Source organism: Xyrauchen texanus, chromosome 46 (genome assembly GCF_025860055.1).
Source record: "Xyrauchen texanus isolate HMW12.3.18 chromosome 46, RBS_HiC_50CHRs, whole genome shotgun sequence".
Classification (NCBI taxonomy): domain Eukaryota; kingdom Metazoa; phylum Chordata; class Actinopteri; order Cypriniformes; family Catostomidae; genus Xyrauchen; species Xyrauchen texanus.
This window is the reverse complement of record NC_068321.1, coordinates 10,634,424-10,655,096: the sequence shown is the minus strand read 5'-3', so window position 1 is coordinate 10,655,096 and position 20,673 is coordinate 10,634,424. Positions and strand designations below refer to the sequence as shown.

Below are 20,673 nucleotides of genomic sequence, written 5' to 3'. Positions count from 1 at the left end.
TTAAACACGTGGGGATCACAGGAGGTAGAGCAAGATGAAATTTTTACAAAGCCCATGTCTTGATCTGTGGTGTCATTAGCATTGTTATAAAAAAAAAAACAAGATGAGAGAGAATAGATTGATATTCACTTGAACTTGAGCGTTGATCATTAACCAATGATTTCACATTCCAGAAATGACAAATGAATCATTGCTTTCAAGCAGAGCTCTTATAACTATTTAATTACACATGCTTTTGTCCCTAAAATCCTTGTCTCTTTGTATAGATGTAAAATACAGATGTAGATCTAAATGTATATGCATCTATAAATACAGATGTAGATCTAAATGTGGGTTATAGAAAGGCCTCTAACGATGATGCATTAACTACAGTAGAGGAGCAGAAGGGACAAGGAGCAGAAGGGACAAGTGTATGTGTTTGTGCACATGTTTTTTGTCCACTTTTTGTGTGGGCATATCATACTGCATGTTTTTATTTACAATGACTGTTAATTAACATGCCTTTTAAATTCCCTGTTGTAGTTTGTATTTGCAGTGCTGACAGATAAATTAGTTTAGCTGTGCATACCGCTTCGGGACAGGAAAACAAAACTGTTGATGCTTCTGTTTTTTTTTTCTTCCTGTATTTTACCGCTTGTGAGGGATTTGTTGATTAATTATGAAGCAAATATGGCACAATCATAATAAAAATATGGGCAACCAAAAATGAAATTTCTGTCATTATGTACTCACCTTAGTGTCGTTTAAAACCTGTATTACTTTCTTTTCCATGGAGCATGTTCCTAGAAGATGTTGTGAAGAATATATGCTTCTTTTTTCCATATATAACTATATAGTGACCAACAGGGTGCAAAATGAAAAATGTTGCTGCTGGTGAATGGCCAATTTATCCAGCCACTTTGATTCTTCATTCAAAAGTGTAAAGATTATGTTTTGTCTACTATGTATACTAAATATAGTATGTATGAGTGTGACGATATATGTTGTAGACACACTGTGCGGGTGATGCACACTGAACAGTGGCAGATGCCACAGCGGGGTTGCCAAACTATCTCTTTTGAAAATGTTGTATCCCCATGAAAATGTTGTAAAATCATACAATTATTCAATATGTGAAGTTAGGAAAATCCTTAAGATTTCTCGCTACACAGCTCTAAAGCAGTTTAAGTAGAGGACAAATTTTGCTGTCTCCTCCTGATAGCTTTTTGAAAAGAGCATAAGGAAAACATGTTTAAAGCTGTTTTTTCTTTTCCTCTGGGTTCTCCAGAGAGTGGAGAGCTGGTAGCCATTTGAAAATGTGCTGGTTCAGGATCAGTGTGTATATCCCTGTGCAGCACTTTGATCAGTCCTACCTCCAGATTACACCTGCAGGTGATGCTGTGTATTTGTGTCTCAGTGGCCCATAAGTGCCCACCATCCCCAAACTTCCTCTGCATTCTGCGGAGGATTCTGATGAAGCACTGCTCTGCTCTGTATACTGAAACTACTGGGTTTTGGTTTTCTAATACGAAGTTCATAACTAGATGTTTATATTTTCTGAAGAAAATGAGAGTGGTGCTAATTAATGGGCAAGCCATCAAAACACTCTGCCACAAATCTAATCCCTAGTGCGTGATTGTTTGGGCTTTACTGTGTGATTGCTAGGTGTTCTTAGTTTTAGCATCTTTCTTTACAGTTGCTTCTAGGTAGCTGTTAGGTATTTGCTAGATGGTTGTTTACTGGCCCAAGTCTGAATAGACCACCCCTAAGCTTCCATGTAATCCGAGTCCCTATAGATATGACTGTGGTGACATTTTTGTAAAATTATATTAAGTGGTTTATTACATGTATTGCGGCAGTCCCAAGGGTAAATGTCAACTGTATGGTGCTAAAAGAAAGTTAAATATTCTACCAGACAAATTAAGTTTTGAAGGTAATGCTCTACTGAGTTTAAAAATCCATAAAATGTACATCCCTTCACTAAACCTTAAACCTAACCCTAACCGATAGCATAACCGATAGGTTAGCGTAACCCTAACCTACCAAAACGCACCTTCCTACAGTGAACCTTATACCTAATCCTAACCGATAGCATAATAAAAAGCAAAAGTTAGGTGAAAAATCACTGACGCATCCACCTTATTTTTGGGTACTTTTATGACACTTTCGACTCACATGTCGACTTGTACTCTGGTTCTTCTCATGCCAATGCAACACTCTTTCAGTTGAACTACAGCACAATTTATTCAAACAAACTTTTAAATGTAGTTGGTTATGTAATGTGAATTATAAGTCATGTTTAGATGTTGTAAAATAGCATTGTGTGACGAACAGGGTGAATGTTTATGAACTGATAATCTGCCGTTTTACACGTGACGTCAGGGCTTAGCCACTTCTGTTGGTATGTGTTTTTGTTCTCTTTGTGGCTGAGCTCTGACACTCATGTTTAGCGTCTTGTCTAGTCTGTGTGAGAATGCATATATGTCCCGTCTCATCTGTTATTTGGCATGAGCGCATGTTGCCTTGTAGTTTCTGGCGACATGCACTCGTCATTTGTGTGTTTGTGTCTGTGAGAGCACGTGACTTTGTTTTTCGTTTCCGTATTGCCATGTGTCTTTCAGTCTTGCATCATTCCCCGCCTCCTTGTCTGCTCATTATTAGTTCATTTGTTTCACCTGCCCTTTGTTAACCTGATTTATTTCTCCCCCTGTATTAGCTCCTCGTGTATGCTGTCCGTTGCTGGATTGTTTTATTATTTTCTGTCATCGAGTGCTCGTGTCTTCTGTCTACCTTACCTATCGGTTCAAGTTTTTAGTTTGGTTTTGTTTTTCCTTTTTCTACATTTTGGGAATTTTTGGTTAGGTTTTTTATTATTTAAATAAAAGCTCATTATTGCTATCTGCGTTTGGGTCCTCCCTTCAAACATCTCATTCTGAGACATGTGATTTATGTGAAAATGAAGGTACAAGTGTAAGTATAATCAAAAATCATAGAAAACATGCACATCCAAACAATATAATGAATAAAGGTGCATGACCAAAACTGTGCATCCACAAAAACTTCAGGAAAGTCAGCACTCTGTTGCTCCCAAGTTTTTTTAATGAGCTCAACACAGAACTTGACGAACAGTGTGACATTTCAAGCTACATGCTCTTCATCAGACTACAAGTGTAGGTTCAGTAACTATTCTATGAGACCAGGTTTGTGGATAAAAAAAGTATTTTTTTATCCAGGACCACACAGTGTTCAATGGGAGAGCATACGATTCATATGAGAATGTTTATGCTGAATTTTACTGAGTTTACTCAAAGCTGTGAGTGGCTGGATCCACAGGCATGGGCCCGCACGGGGTGGCATGTAACTGGAAGACCCAATGTTTTCATGTGAAAAGTTTACACTGCGAATAAGCAAGAACTCACTCTGAGGTGTGACTCGGTTGAGCACGGCATTCGAAAGAGGGCATATAGTAGACTTTTTTCAAATTAAATTGATTGATGTGGATGCAGGTTTATGGTGAATGGTTTAGGGAAGACCTGAAACATTGTTGTCAGTTGCTAGGTGGGTGATGGTTCGTTTGGTATGCGTGACATAATATGGGTTATAGAGCCATGAAGGCTGAGACGCATGGTCTGAAGACGTGCCGTGGTTGTGGCACGTGAACAGTTGCAGAGCTTGGACAGCATTTTTGCGTAGTTGTTTTTTGAAGTGTGAATTTGTCATATGGCCCTAAAGATGCCACAGTGCTTTGCACTTTTTGCGGTAGTGGGAGGTTTGATCACACAGCCCGAAAGACGGTGAAGTTGCGGCACCTGGACAGCACATTTGTGCTGCTTAGGGATGTATTGAGCCAATGGAAAACATGGTAACATGGTAAACATAGCGTTTGCGGAAGCCTGAACATAACTGTTTCCTAGATTAAAAGTCGAGAACATATGTGAATTAATGTCAAGCTTGTGTGTGCATAAAAACAACGGTATTTACAGTTGGTTTGTCATGAAATTGGAAGGCACCTGAAACTGAGAGCCCAGATGAATTCCGTAGTTTGATGTTTGTTTACTTAAGCGTATGGTTTGGAGCTTTGGTTGATTGTTTTCAAATGTGATGCGAGTCATTTCATAACTCTGTATTATTGGCACGGGGTGACTCATCTCGTTTGACGAGGATGTATGAAATCGTTAAAGTTTGTGATTGAGAGTTATATTTAATAGATAATATAAGAGCACAGTTTACAGTAATGTGATAAAACGATTTGTTTATATTGATGACTTGTAATATAGTCTACAGAAAAGATGAAATATTGGATGTAACACACCTCTCCACAGAGGGAAGGATGACACAGGAAACAGGGCTTCCACTTCAGAGGTAAGTGCTTTTAATTAATAAACTTTTTAGCCCTTACGGCTTCACAATCACAGCAGCTTTTCAGCTTCACAGACAATAAACAGGTCACAGTCAATAATAATTCCCAGAACAGGCTTTCTTTGTCGCTGACTCTCTCTCCCCACTGGAGGTTCTGTGGCTGCTTTTATGCCGCTCTCCCCATGCTCACTGAAATTAGAGACAGGTGTTAGACACAATTTAGCTCAGGTGCAAGCGCCCTTACCGCTTTCTCTCCCGGACGAGCGCTTGACCACACCCCCGCTGCCACATACCCCCACCGCCCAACTCAGGCTGGGGCGCCATCTGGCCTGCCTACCACCCCACCCCCATTTCAAGAGAGGAAATCAGCGACAGCCATCTGCACCCCCGGTCTGTGGACCACCTTGAACTTAAAGGACTGGAGGGCCAGATACCAACGGGTGATCCGGGCGTTAGTATCCTTCATGCGGTAAAGCCATTGGAGTGGGGCGTGATCCGAGCAGAGAGTGAAGGCCCGCCCCAGCAGGTAGTATGGGGATTGACGACCGCCCACTTGATGGCCAGACACTCCTTCTCCACGGTGCTGTACTTTGTTTCCCTCAAGGAGAGCTTACGACTGATGTACAGCACCGGGCGCTCCTCCCCCTCCACCACCTGCGAGAGTATGGCCCCCAGCCCTCTGTCTGAAGTGTCCATCTGCAATAAGAAAGGGAGAGAGAAGTTAGGTGCATGTAAAAGCGGCCCCCACAAATTGTGGCTTTAACCTGCGTAAACGCCTGTTGGCACTGCTCCGACCATTGGACCGGGTCTGGAGCCCCTTTTTAGTGAGGTCAGTCAGCGAGCTGGTGACGTCCGAATAATTAGGTACAAACCTATTAGGTATAATAGCCAGCCAGCTCCAGGAACTGCCTCACCCCCTTTTTGGTCTTAGGTCTTGGGCAAGTCGCAATTGCCGCGATCTTGTCAATTTGGGGCCGCACCCGGCCATGACCAAAGTGGAACCCCAGATACCGTACCTCCACACGCCCAATCGCGCACTTCTTGGGGTTTGCCGTGAGCCCCGCCCGCCGCAGCGACCTCAGGACGGCCCTCAGATGTTGCATGTGCCACTGCCAATCATTACTATAAATAACGATATCGTCTAGATAGGCAGCGGCGTAAGCGGTGTGTGGTCTGAGGATCCGATCCATGAGGCGCTGAAACGTGGCTGGGGCCCCAAACAAACCGAACGGAAGTGTCACAAATTGGTGTAATCCAAACGGCGTCGTGAAGGCTGTTTTCTCAAGGCAAATTGGTTTCAAGGGGATCTGCCAATAACCCTTCGTTAAATCCAAGGTCGAGTAAAACTGAGCAGTACCCAACCGATCGAGCAATTCATCAACACGGGGCATTGGGTACGCATCAAATTTAGACACCGCGTTGACTTTTCTATAATCCACACAGAGCCGGACAGACCCATCACTCTTGGGAACAAGAACAACCGGGCTGGACCAATCACTGTGGGATGCCTCTATTACGCCCATATCAAGCATCGCATCCAATTCCTCCCGAACTATTTTCTTTTTGTGTTCGGGCACGCGATAAGGGCGGCTACGTACCACCACTCCCGGCTCGGTCTTGATGTGGTGCTGGATGATGTTCGTGCGACCCGGTAGAGGGGAAAACACATCTGCAAACTCCTTTTGCAATTCGGAAACCTCTGTGAGTTGACGCGGTGAGAGGTGATCTCCACACTATCTCCACACGGAATTTGATCACCAAGGTCACCATAGGATACTTGTGAACATCCCCATGTACACACCTCACCCTCACCAGTTTAGATGTGCCCAAAGCCCAGGGTTGAACCAAACGTTGGTGGATGGTGGTCTGATTACACCCTGTATCCAGCAATGCTTGGTATGTACCCCCCTTGATCCTTACCGGAATCCGGTACGCCCCAGCCCGATCGGGGACAGCCTGTGGGGTATCGGAGACCTGCACCACCATCCTCACCTCCATCAGCGGACACTGATCCCGGAAGTGGCCTGGGTCTCCACAATTTAGCTCAGGTGCAAGCACCCTTACCGCTTTCTCTCCCGGACGAGCGCTTGACCATGCCCCTCTGCCACATTGGAGTATAAAGCAAGGTGCCAAACTGAGTCGTACGGTATCAATTTACACATTACTTTAAACTTAGATGGAGCGTACAATAATGACAGATTATTGAACGCTTTTAAAATCATGCAGGAATTAAGTTGTATGGTCAAGCTTGTAAGTAAAAGTTTGCAAAAGTAGAGAAGACTATCTGTCAAATAAAATGATAGATTGATTTTACCTGCGTGAAGCGTTTGCACAGATAGGAGGACAGAAAGTCATGTTTTAGTGTAGAGCTGAGTGGAAGTTTGTAGAAGTGCTTGCTTCGTGTTATCAAGGCTGCGCTACGAGGCAAGCTTGAATGCTGAGAGGAGGCGAGGTGAGTGATTATGAATCAGATGGGACGTTGCGCATGATCCGCCTCATGCAAGGTAATGAGGCTGACAGGAATCACTTGTGCGGGAGAACCAGATTGAAACACTGGGGAGTGTTGGAATGGTGATTGAATTAAAAAGTTAATCTTTTATTCCCTCGCTTTCAAATTAAGCTGTAATAGGGCTCAGATGGAATGAAGCCGGAGCAGCACCCGTTCATGGAGGAAGGCTTACACGATGGACTGCTCCAAGTGGAAAGTTTAGAAAAGAGAACATCGTAGAGAGATGTTTGACATGTGTACGGAGCCAAAGCAGTCAGTTTGCGGAAGCAACTTCACACTATAAACTGCTTCAGCAAATGGAGCATAGAAAGAAAGGCCAAGTAAAATATAACTCTTAATGTGGTAGAGTTCAATACTGCAAAAAACAAATGAGCTGCTGTGGCAGCTTCTGTTAAATAATGAGATTGTTTTGATGAATGCTGTTCTGATTAAGGCAAATGCTTTGCAGCAAAATTGTGTCAGATGAGTCACTGCATGGGTCTGTTCATGGGCAATGGGAGGGGCAGAATGCCGGAAGACTCGACACCATGTAGAGGTAAGCGGCTGTTTATATACACTTACTCTAGCAATGTGATTGGTCGGATTAAATTAACTTGCTCCTACCGAAACGTATTAATAAAACTCATTAGAATTCATATAACTATGTGTATATCTGTGACAGATATCTCCAAGATACTCCTGAGCTAAATCAAACCAGCCAAGACTGTAGTGAGCTAAATATGTCTGAAAAACAACTTGAACTGAAACAGATATATATTTTTTGTCTCTTCCTGTTTTATCTCACCTCTTGATGTCTCTCTGATATTTCCTTCTTCAAAGCTGCAACTCTCTACTTTGCCCTAGGGTTAATTAACATGCACCAAACTCTGAATGATCAGAGAGAATAAAAAAGCTCCATAGGTTAAGTGTCACAGGGGAAACGTGTTGTCAGCCATGGATTCCTACCGCCCCAATCCCCTTGTTCTTTTCAAAGTGTAACGATAGAACAGGCAGCAATGCATTAACGGATGCTTCTTCAAAACTTTACATTCACCATGTCAGAAAAAAGAAAGGAGGTATTTTTGGTTTCAAACTTTGACATCTCCTTCTGACTTACTGCATGAGAAGACACCGCAGTTCCAATTAACAGAATATTTTCCCAGTTAACTCTTGGAATTTTATAATGGGGCAAATAAAATGAATTGCAGAGGCAGTTTTACTTTTATTTGAGGAAACAGTACATTTATCAGAATCAGATTTTATAAATTCATAGATTTTCATATAGCAGAAAACTACACTGTAATAAATGTTTTGTCAGGTAACCTAACAATGAATATTGATGGGCACAATGAGTCATCCATTTGTGTAAAATACCTCAGTTGAAATATTGATTATTTCAAATATTTAATAATGAATAAATAATATAATTAATAAAATATAAGTAACCCTGTAAAGCCTGAAATATGAAAATATAATTTTCATATTTGTTTGTTTTTAACCAACTATAAAAGGAAATCACAAAAAAATTAATGTTTTCATGTTATTTCTTTATTTATTAGAAATCATATTTGGTACATGTGGCTTTAAAGGTCATTATCCTCCTTCAATAAACTTTTTGTGTAGGACATTTGTTATTTAAGTTTATCTTAGCCCATACAGTACATGCTAGAGTGGTACATTTTGGGATATTATCAGAGGACTCCCTGAGCTTTTCATAGATACCAAATCTTTGAGAGTTCCATTAAAACTTCCTATCTTTGGTCTATAAATAAGGATTGAAATGTATTACAGTTCAATTCAGCACATCAAATACAATATGGATAAAATATATATATATTTTTTTCAATAAACAATTATTATCATATATGTATTTTATGCACCAAATGCTATATTGACATTTATAAAGGGAAATCGTGAAACTGTTTTGGCTGGGTCTCAGCAACTTATGGTAAGATTACCATAATATTATCATAATAGATTGTAATGTAAAATAATGAGATTTTTATAATGACAGAGCAGGCTGCGTATATGAAAATACACAGAAATATTAGTTCACACTTTATATGTATCTTATAAAAAGTATATATCAGAATTTTCAAAGCTTTTTGTAGTGGGCATAAATGGAATGTAATGGTGATTAAGAGATATACCTCAAAAGTCAGTTGTATCCACTGATCTATATATATAACTGGATAGCTCATGACGTCACAACAGTGAAGCTACTGCGCCGCCATCTTGGTATTCCCTAACATTCTGTACTCCTTTGTGTCTCAATGGGAAATCGTCTGTTTTGGTGAGTAATTTGTACCCATCCAGTCACATTAAAACACATTTCTTATGTCTGCATACACTGTATCACAATGCAATCTTCCTAAATATGTAATTCATTATTTATTTTGACTTTAATTTTCCCCCCCTGCTTATTCTAAATGTGAGCGTGTTATGTTACTCTTTATTGCAGCAGCATTACGTTCAGCGGCGCACGTGCGCACGTGTTTCAATAGAAACAAGTTTAAGAAACTGAGGTAAGATATCAGTAGACATTTTCAAACATATTTTTTGCAGGCTTTAAAGTTTTTATTCTGAATACATAATTATGTTTTGTAGCTTTTGTTTACGTTGAACGTGCATTGTGGTTATTTTCTTAGGATAAATGAATATTAGCTATGCAGCTAACGTTAACTTAGTGAGTTATACTGTTATTCATTGTGGTTATTTTCCTAAGTCAGCTTTTTTGGTCAAGTTGAATATCTAATTGCAGATCAACACCGGTTACATATGACAATATAATGTGGGCTTTCATCAATTCTCTGTGTGTGATTTGTACTTTTTGCAGTGCAGGCCTGAATACGGTCCAGCTCACGGGCATCATTTATAAAGTGATCAATTGGAATAGACGAGGAGCAGGGCAGGACTGGTAATCTGCACTACCGGACATTTTTCCGGTGGACCGACAAACTTTGGGGCCGATCAGGGTGGACTGGCCATCGGGAGAACCGAGCGGGTCGCTGTGTCGGCCGCGATAATCTAAAACGAGCCGCCGCGTTAGCGAACACTACCCCCCCAACAACTTTTTGACAGTTATGTCAAATCCCGGGCCGATTTCTCTTTCCAGTCCAGCCCTGAAAAGGTGCACATGGATATTTTTGAAGTTAAACAAGGTAAATTTGCCGTTTGGATTTCAATAAACATCGCACTGAATGCTAGATAAAACTGGAATTGGTTTGCAACAGGAGGAAAAGCTGTATGAGGAGTCAGCCTGGCTTCACTGAAGAGCCCCAGCAAACATGCCAGTGCGGGCCCACTGTGGGTAAGTGTGGGTTTTCTGTGGGACAGTGTGGGCAAGGGCAAACCCTTTGGGGCCCCATGTGGGCATTCTGTGGGCAAGCCCACTGTGGGCTTGCCTACAGAAAACCCACACAGGCCCCCAGTGGGTTAGTCCATGCGGGGCCCATAGTCGTTTTGCCCATTTGGGCCCACATGAGGATTTACTGTGGGCAACCCACAGTGGGCTTGCCTACAGAAAACCCACACAGGCCCCCAGTGGGTTAGTCCATGCGGGGCCCATAGTCGTTTTGCCCATTTGGGCCCACATGAGGATTTACTGTGGGCAACCCACAGTGGGTTTGCCCACAGAAAACCCACACGGCCCCCAGTGGGTTAGCCCATTCAGGGCCCATAGCAGTTTTGCCCATTTGGACCCACATGAGGATTTACTGTGGGCAACCCACATTTAGCATATAGTTAAAAATAGTTACATTTTTAGTTAAAAAATTGTTAAAAAGTTAAATATTTTATGTGGGTGTTTTTTAATTGCATGTCTTTATGGTTGCCAGATTTCAGTTGTGCTGCTTAACATTTTTGTGGAACAATGATGTGGTAAGATTTAAAAAGACAGATATTCATATTTTTATTCATCAAGGATGCATTAAATTGATCAAAAGTGACAGAAGACATTTATAAAGTTACAAAAGATTTCTATTCAATAAATGCTTTAATAAAATTAATAAATGCTGTTTATTAAACTGAAAAATTATACATTTCTACAAAAATGTTAAGCAGCAAAAACAGTTTTCAACATTGATCAATTGTAATAATATTTCAAAATTTTTACTTTACTGTTTGATGAAATAAATGCAGCCTTGGTGAGCACAAGACTTCTTATAAAATCTTAACTTCATACATGTTTAGTAAAAATTATGTTAGGTAATTAACTTCTTTGTCACAGGACAAAAATAGCCTTGACTGCTGTCATGAATGGGCCTACATATGTAGTATGAGAACTTAATATTAAAAGCCTGGTTTATGGGAGACAAAGAAGCAAATAGAATTTAAAAATACAAGTATAGTAATATCTTCCACAATAAGAAAAAGGGGGCACCACCACCACCACCACCACCACCACCACGAGTTTACCATTTAAAGAATTAACATGGATTATGGCAGTTAAAAAAACACTAGACACTTGCAGGCTGGATAATTTACATTTATTAATTTAATATATTAATTTAAATATTTTTTTATTTTTCCTTGCGCCAGGTAGACATAAAAGGTAGGCTATATATATATATATATATATATATATATATATATATATATATATATATATATATATATATATATAATACATTAATATTGTAATAAATTAATTTTTAAAAAATGATAAAAATATACTTTACAACTTTACACCTCGCGTGCAAGGCCCGCGAAAGAACCTGGAAGCCGGTATAAAAGCTCTGATCAACGGCAATCAAGTGCACAGCACGTCGACGACTCCATCTGTGGACATCCTGACTGTACTGAAGACATCCTGAAGAAAGAGGTTTCCTGAGGTAAAATACTTTTTAAACTATTGTATTCAAATAACTTAAAACTTATAACTCCAATACAAATATCAATGACAATTAAAATTATTAAGAAAACGTATATCAAATCTTGAATTATGAAAAAAGGACACAGGTGGTCTGAGGGAACAATTTGTTTTTCTTAGGCTATTGCAGTTTCAAACACATTAATAATAATAATAATAATAATAATAATAATAATATAACCCCTCTTCATATTTTATATAAAACCCAATAAATTATCAATTGACGGACTACTTTACCAACTCTAATGTTCACGTAAACGGGTTTTGCTACCGTCTACACCGTCAATAACCGTTAATGTCGTTATATCTGTGTGACGTCATTTGGGCATTTGCGCTAATGGAGAATATCTGGTCAAATTTAAAATATCATATTTCCAAATTTCACTAAATTAAATGAAGAGCTGTTTTAACAGAGTAAAAAATATTATACTGTCTGTTTTTATTTGCAATGAAGATACTTTTGCAACATGCAGTATAAGTCTCATAAAATTACTGTGTTTCAGATAGTTATAACATTTAATATTAATAGAAAAGTTGACCCAAATATGTAAATTCTGTCATCATATACTCAACCTCATGTCCTTCCAAATTCATGTGACTCTTTTGCAGAACCCCCAAAAATGTATTTTGTATTCCATATAATGAAAGTAAATGGTGAGCAAAATAGCTTGTTTTGGTCACCAATGGCTTTCATTATATGGACAAAAACATTTTTTAAAATGTCATCTTTTGTGTTCCACAGAAAAAGTCATACAGGTTTGGAAGGACATGAGGTTAAGTAAATATTAATATTTCAAATAAATCCTCAAACTGAACAATTATGTCTCTAACCAATACATTTAAATCAACATCAAATTAAAACAAAAGTTGCTGTAAATAGTGCACAAGATATCATAAAAAATAAACACACTGCTAGAATACATATTAAATAATTGGTGAATTCTAATGTTAGAATATGTATATTTTTACTGTCTACCATCATAATAGATTATAGTTTGCAATTTCAAGTTTTGGAGTTATTGGGAGTGTATTCTTCACTTTAAGTGTTTTTCAGAATAGATTTGAGCTTTGTCCCATTAAATAACACTTTATTTAGCTAAAAAATGAATAACACTCCCCTCTGACACAGAAAAATACAGATATTTGACAGGTCCCTACAGCGTCTGCTGAGGCACTAATCCATAACCATAACTATAACTAAATAGGAGGTACATTTTTTTAGATGCTAAAATCAGTCTCTGCTTTTCGAATTTCTAAACTGCCTCCCCAGTGTCTGAAGCTGTAACTAAAATGTAATGCATGCACACCTTTGCATGATGCACTCCGCAAGTACAAGACATGAGGAAACATAATCTGAATGAGTACACTATACAATAAGGGACAAGGGATGTGACGTCAAAGGCACTGCAAGGCCGATTATTTAGGCATGAACATTCGCCGTATGGTGGCACTTGCCAAATATTTGGCACAGCGGAGCTGAAATTTGAGGCCTAAATATTCTGAACTAACATGCCAATTTCCTGCATGATCATGTTGTCATTTTTGACCTTGTTCAAGAGTCATTGCAGATCATTACCAGTATATTTGAAGATCTTGTTATATGCTACAACTGTAACATTTATCCATCTTCTTTTGTCTTGAAATAAACACAAATTTGATTTAGAAATTATGCATATCACAATAGCATCTCATAAAGTAAGTAGGCCTATTTTACGTTCTTAATCTTTATCCTGTTAAGGACGTCGTGGAGATCTGCTTCATATGTTGTACAGGTAAAAATGCTTTTTCAGTGGACTAATTATTACGCTCCGCTCTTCTCTTTCACTGGTTAGCGGCTGACATTTGGTTCATGCTTGAGTGGATGTGGGCCCGATTTCCATTTTTTTGCATGCCGTTAATGCTATGTGTGTAGTTTAGTGTGTGTGTGTGTGTGTGTGTGTATTGTGGGAATGACGAAGGCACCATAGCGCATGGCCTCACAAGGACACTGGCGACGGGTCTGTCTTCACAAGACGGGATTAAGGTAGCGTGACGATCGTGTATTAAAAGCACTTTAGCAAAATCCGGCTGTATTCCCAGGTTAGGGGTTCAATGGCAGATGGTAAAATTCGCAAATGCACAAGGGGACTTTTGCAACTGAAAGTGGGAGGTCACGTTCTTCACAAATGTCATTGTGTTTTGGTCAATATATGCAGGGTTTGGTCCATGAACTTTTTTTTGTGAAAATTATTTTTAATGTAAGATAAACATTCAGAGCACCATTTAGCGTAACATAAATGTAATGCAAAGCATGATTTGTTAAATTAATAGGATTATGTAGGTTATAAAATTGACCTGTGACATTTTGTTAAATTTACAGGAGGCAAAAGAATCGACATTATTTTTTTCAATCCATATTCCCTGGCTATAGTATTATATTTATAAAAAATTAAATAGCAGTATTCTTAGAGGTTAAATGTCAGATTTTTGTGCCACTGTGGCATTAAAATTGAATTATTGAAATCAGGAACTGTTTTCAAAAAGGACACTTATTTGCATGGATGATTGTTTGTGCCAGACGGGCTGGTTTGAGTTTTTCTGTAACTGCAAATTTCCTGGGATTTTCACACACAACAGTCTCTAGAATTTACTCAGAATAGTGCTAAAATACAAAAAACATCCAGTGAGGGTCAGTTCTGTGGACGGAAAGGTCAAAGAGAAGTCAACAGAGAATGACCAGACTGGTTCGAACTGACAAAGTCTACGGTATCTCAGATAACGGCTCTGTACAATTGAATGCTATTCTATTTGCCGCTGTTTTGGCTGCTAGAGGGGGACCAACACAAAATTAGGTAGGTGGTTTTAATGTTGTGGCTGATCGTGTATATTAAACTGAAATAAATACACACTTCACATTTAAAATGAGGACAGATTTTGAGATGGAGTACTAATATCACATCTATTCAAACAGAAACCATGTGGCCATCTTAAACCCTGTTTCCAGCAGCAACTGCAGATTATCAGTCTCCCCTCATTAACCCTAAATCACTCAGGAAGCCCCCATGAGTTGCATAATGAGTATTAATATGCAACCTCCCATAATGTTTGCCTTAACCAGTTCTCAGGAAGTTACAATTACAAATATCTTGTCTGTACACACCAAGCATGGAGTCACTGGCTTGTACAAACAAGCCGGAGAGTCGCGGCAGCTGAACATATGATTAGAGCCACTTCGCAAGCAATCATGATTAGCGCTTTTGGCTTTGCGCCACCTTCCCACATACTTAAACACAGACTTTGCCACATGACCAGAACAGAGGAAATGGAAAAGAAGCCAATGATTTGTGTACCAGGCTAAAATATTTTTTTTACAATCTGGCCACTTCTCCCAAAAACAACATTGAGGTTTAAATAGTTTCATGAATTATTCTGGGAAACTGTAATAATTTTTTTAACATAAAAAGGAAAGCCATGTTGGAAGCAGCATACAAAGTATCTAATGAAAAGATTTGTTTAAATATACATTTTTAGGGGCCTGGGTAGCTCAGCGAGTAGCGACTCTGATTACCACACCATGGGATAACCTCCTCGTGGTCACTGTAATGTGTGGTTCTCGCTCTCAGTGGAGCACATGGTGAGTTGTGCGCAGAGGATAGCGTGAAGCCTCCACACGTGCTGTCCTTTGGGAATTGGGCATTCCAAATTGGGAAGAAAAGTGGGAGAAAATAAAAAAAAATATTTACATTTTTTGACACATGGGCAAGTACTTCACAGACGCAGGAAAGATTATAGGCCTATGTCATGCTTGAATGTTGATTGTCAATTATTATAATCAGCTGACAAATCACATATAATCAATATAATTTAGTCACAACTACACCAGCGATATTATCATTGTTACGTACGTAGGTATTTTTGTGGGAGTTTGTTTGTTTTCTTGTTTTTTTTTTTCTCTCTCTCTCTCTTTCCACCGATCTCTTAGGTCGCCCTTCCTCGTTCATGGATTGGCTCGGGAGACTGTCAATCATCGTTGAGGGATGTGACGTCAACCTATCCGCTGTCCGTAACGTTCTCGCTGCCAGTTAAAATGCCGCTGAAGAAGAGTGGAGGGAGTCCCGCTTTGTTTCCGGTTTTGCTGTCACTGTGATTTGTTTTCGTTTGGGACTCGTTTGATTTGTTATTTGCTTATACTAGTTTGTGTTTGTTAATTCTTGGTTTGTTACGTTGTTCGATTAACTCTTGGATGGCGTTTGTTTACCGACCTGTGTAGAGCTCGCGCTCTTTGTTTACCTTTGCTTCAAGGAATGGGGATAGGGAAGATGTCGCATCGACTTCCATTGTGCAACATCTAGATGAAATCTGTGTATAGACACCCCAGGTAAGAGGTGAACGCCACCCATTGTATGTTTGTTTGTTTGTGTTAGTTAGGGTAGGGAAGAATACGGCGCTTGGCTGAAGAGACAGTTCTTTCTTTTCCTTTTCCTTAGCCAGGTAAGAGGTTTGAAATGAGTTAGAATTGTTTTCTTTTGTTTCTTTCTTTTGTTTGGCGTCACTTGAGTCCCCTATTTCTTTTGGGTAAATTTTGTTTGGTGTTTTTTTTTTGTTTGTTATTTATTCATTATTTGTTTTTGTTTTCCTTATTGTAACATTGCTCTTTTTGTGTGTGGCTTTTAGCCTCCATATTGTTGTATGTTCTTTTACTACTGATAAGTTATCTTTTTCCTTTTGTATAATAAATATCTTTTTCTTTTGACAGTTGGTGTTTGCTCATAGTTTATTGCCACATACTGTTATTTCCACAGTTTTGCCAGGTTTCTTTAATGTTGCTCCTCTAGCCCTAGATAAATCTGAGAGGGGTCGTAACAATCATTTTAAAGTTTGAATTTAGTTTATTTCTATTTAAATTTGTCCTTTCAATTTAGATTTGGTTTTATTCGTTTTCGCTCTATGACTGCACATTTTATTTTAGTTTCAGCATTTATTTTCATTTGAGTTTTAGTATTTTAGGGCCAAAAGTTAAACGATATAATTTAAATATGTTTAATACCATTAATTTCTTGTCAAGTATTCTTGCAAACTAATGGCTAGAAGACAGGTTAAACAGGGTTTTTATTTTGTATTTTTTTATTATATACTGTGTACTAGTGATGGAAAGATCGGATCATTTTACTGACTTGGATCTTTGAGTCCCGTTCAGCAAAATGAACAAATCTTTATTCAAGTAATTTTGTTCATTTGAGTAGAATTAAATTAAAATGTTAAACTTTTAATAGCCCCCCCAACACGTCTACTTATGCAAACTTTGATCATAGTCCCAATAAGGAAACTACGATAATGCAGACAAATACAAATTATGAGAAACAATTGATTAGTTTACCTCTGGTATCTTCTTGTCCATGTCATTCATTCTTTTGTCACATGAGTTCATAGCATATACGGCTGTCATGTGACAAAAGAACGAACGACTCGGACCAGATGACTTGAGAGGTGAACTAATAATTTCTGTTTCCTGTGTGAGCAATGCATAGCGTGTATGGCTGTCATGTGACAGAAGAACGAATGACTCGGACCAAAAGAGTTGATAGGTGAACTAATCATTTCTGTTTCCTGTACAGGGCCTGTGCGGTTTTCACATATCAAACGAACGGAGTTTGCGCAATACGCATGTGCGGCCAACACAAAATGAACTAATCATTCTCTGAGACTACTCGTTCTTCAGAGTCACATAAAAGAATCATTCAAAATGAACGAATCATTCATGAATGACCCATCACTACTCTGTACCTGAAAAGTACAATTAATTAGTGGTAATTTTTGTTATTAAAACAAATAAATTCTGTTTGGAGATGCAATTTATTTTAGTTTGAGTTTTTTTAGTTACGTTTCTGACAATTGTGACAAGGTAAAGTAACACCAGAGACTATTTAGCAGAGATGGGCCACTTCTATTTAAATAAATGGAAGAAATTGGAACGCCCAACCAAGAAGTTTGAAACGGTCAATGGAAGTGGATAGGAAGTCCCAACTTACAGATAATAGAGCCAATCATTCTTAGATACAGACATCACCTGTCAATCAACTCACTAACACGCATGCGCTTTAGCTATACAAGCCGGAAAAAAATTGTGTTTTAGCATAATATGAGGTCAAGAAGCACAATTTATGATTCTAGTATTATCAGATTTTATTGCTGATTTGAAATATGCTCTTTGATAATAATCTTGAATGACCGTTTTTGAGATTTTGGTGTCCCCCCATTCAAGTAGATAGAAGCTGCACTGGCATGACTGGAAATAGCTTCCCGAGAGCGTTCCAAAGATGGCCGACTGTGGACTGGCTTGCTAGAAAGACTTTGGTAACACTAAATATGCGTCCCAAATTGCACACTTCTGCACTATATGCTATTTTGTGCAAGTGTATTTACACTGAAAATGCAACAAAATGAAGTGAACAACAAATATCTGTATGATATACTTCTACAACCGAAAAAACAGTGTGTGATGTTGCACAAATTCATGCACTCAACGGTTGTGCCCTACTCAGAGGAAGGGGCGGAATTATCTGGCCACGATGCTGTTCTGACAAAACAATAGTGAGTAATGGTGTCTGTGGCAACTAGCGAAACTTCAGTGATGATGGTACAAACAGGGCTGGGAGTAATGGAATACATGTAACTGGATTAAGTGTGTAAAATACTAAATATTAGTAACTATATTCCATTACAGTTACAATTTAAATAATTTATAATCAGAATACAGTTACATTCAAAAAGTATTTTGATTACTGAAGAGATTAATTTGTATTTTATTGTCAGTTTTTTTATTTAATATTTGGTCTATTTAGCTGGAAAACATTTACCCATATAAATGATGTGATCCGAGGAGATTTTGAACAGCGGTGAAACACTTTCTTATGATTTGGTTCATTCAAATGAGAGCTTTATAGAGAAGCTACGTCATGTTTCTGCAGCTTAACAAAAAACAGTTTGAAACGCTTTGACAGATGAAACATAAATCCAATAAATACACGATTACACACCTTGTCAATGTTTTCAATGGGGTTGGGGTATTTTTACAAGAAATGCTAACCAAAGTAGCCTGTAACATCTTATAGAAAGCTACATTACATTTCATTTTATGCCTAATTCTATGAACAGGATCCACATATGATCAGAAAGTGTGTTTTCTTACTTTATTTACTTAATAGTTAATAGTCAAAAGTAGTGAAAAAATCTGCCAGTGGTGAAGATGAATCCAAAGTATTTAGATTAAGTTACTAACCATGAGTAATCTAATGGAATACGTTACAAATTCCATTTTACAGCATGTATTCTGTAATCTGTAGTGGAATACATTTTAAAAGTAAACCTCCCAACCCTGTTTACAAATGTGAATTTTTTTGCGTTACCATCAATCCACGCTGTGTGAATACTATATGCACTGTACATTATTTGAGATATAAATGTTGAACTTAGCTTGGCTAGCACGCTAAAGCTAGCAGCAACGCGTGCAGCAGAAAAACAAAGAAAGCTTGTGTGTAGTTAAAAAAGAGTTAAGTGTACTACTTACTACTTACACTTCATGGCTAAGTGCATATTGTATAGTGTCATTTGGGACAGATAATAAGTCTTCTATTGTTTTGCAAGCTTAATGTTGTCTACATGTTTTCAGTATGCAGCATTGCTTCTATACCTCTGCTTACGGCATAAAAAGAGGCTGAGAGAGAGGGAGCTAGAGTAGGAGAGAGGATGAGCTTAGGCTTTGCCAAAGGGAGATCTTAAAGCATCAGTGCACAGGGGGGAAAGAGACAGGGCTCCTTGTAGCAGCCCTAGAACTGACAGGCCTAAAGCATTACATAATGCTGATCACACTCACTGAAGGAATCTGAAGAACCTGTCCTTTCTTTGTTCAGCGCATCAAGACGAGTTATTGCTTCCATTGCTGGCTAAAGTACTATAGTTTGATATCCCAGCCCAGTATAAGATATGAATGTCGTAGTGCTCCTCACTCCTTACAGGAGACTCGACATGCCATTAATTACAATAGAGTTTGATGTTAGCATGCTGCCAAGCTAATAACACAATGCCTATGTATCTTATAAAAATACAAAGTAAAAATATTGATAAATAAATGTGTGCTATAAACCGTTTTTCCAGATTTTGTTGATACATTTTCATACTGAGTGAAATATTTTAGATTTAACATTAAACACACACTATAATACTTTTGTTTTAAAATCACTGAATATGATACATTGTTGCTTCTCATCTATATTTGAATGCCGAAAACGCTCTCTAGTACCGCATACTTTGGAAAGCAATAGTGTTAGGAAACAGCTAATGTGGCCTTAGAAGTGGACAGGCCCTTTGAAGTTTGCATAATGTCCTATCATTTGGAATAACTTTTGGGTTGGGATCCATGTTTTATGGGGACTTTCCAAAGACATAATGGTTTTTATACTGTACAAACTATATATTCTATGCCCTAACCCTACCCCTAAACCTAACCCTCACAGAAAACTTTCTGCATTTTTACATTTTTACATACACAAAAAACATAATTTAGTATGATTTAAAAGCTGTTTTCCTCATGGGGACCGACAAATTGTCCACACAAAGTCAAAAATGTCTGGTTTTACTATCCTTATGGGGACATTTGGTCCCCACAAATTGATAAATACATGCTCACACACACACACACACACACACACACACACACACACACACACACACACACACACACACACACACACACACACACACACACACACACACACACATAAACTCAAAGAACCCAACAACATTAGACAGAGACAGAGTGTGACTGTGTTTTTCTGTGTTATTGTTTCATCCATAGCCTGTGCCGTGGTGACAGAATGGCTCTTAGCAGAGCTTCCTCTGTTGTCTGAGTTTGAGCCTCATTGTCTGAGTCAAGGAAGCTTTCATGACAACACCAAAGGCACAAGCCCCTTCTCCCCATCCAGAGAACGGCTGCTGGAGA

The 20,673-nt window shown here is 38.6% G+C and overlaps 1 long non-coding RNA gene across 1 annotated transcript in view; it reads left to right on the top strand.

Moving 5' to 3' along the window:
• The first annotated feature begins 9,107 nt into the window (after positions 1-9,107).
• The window catches only part of LOC127637959 (uncharacterized), a 158,728-nt gene continuing 147,162 nt past the window's right edge, over positions 9,108-20,673 (top strand). The window contains exons 1-2 of the long non-coding RNA XR_007969825.1: positions 9,108-9,351; positions 9,663-9,987. This is a non-coding gene — a long non-coding RNA (uncharacterized LOC127637959). The remainder of the gene's footprint in view (positions 9,352-9,662; positions 9,988-20,673) is intronic.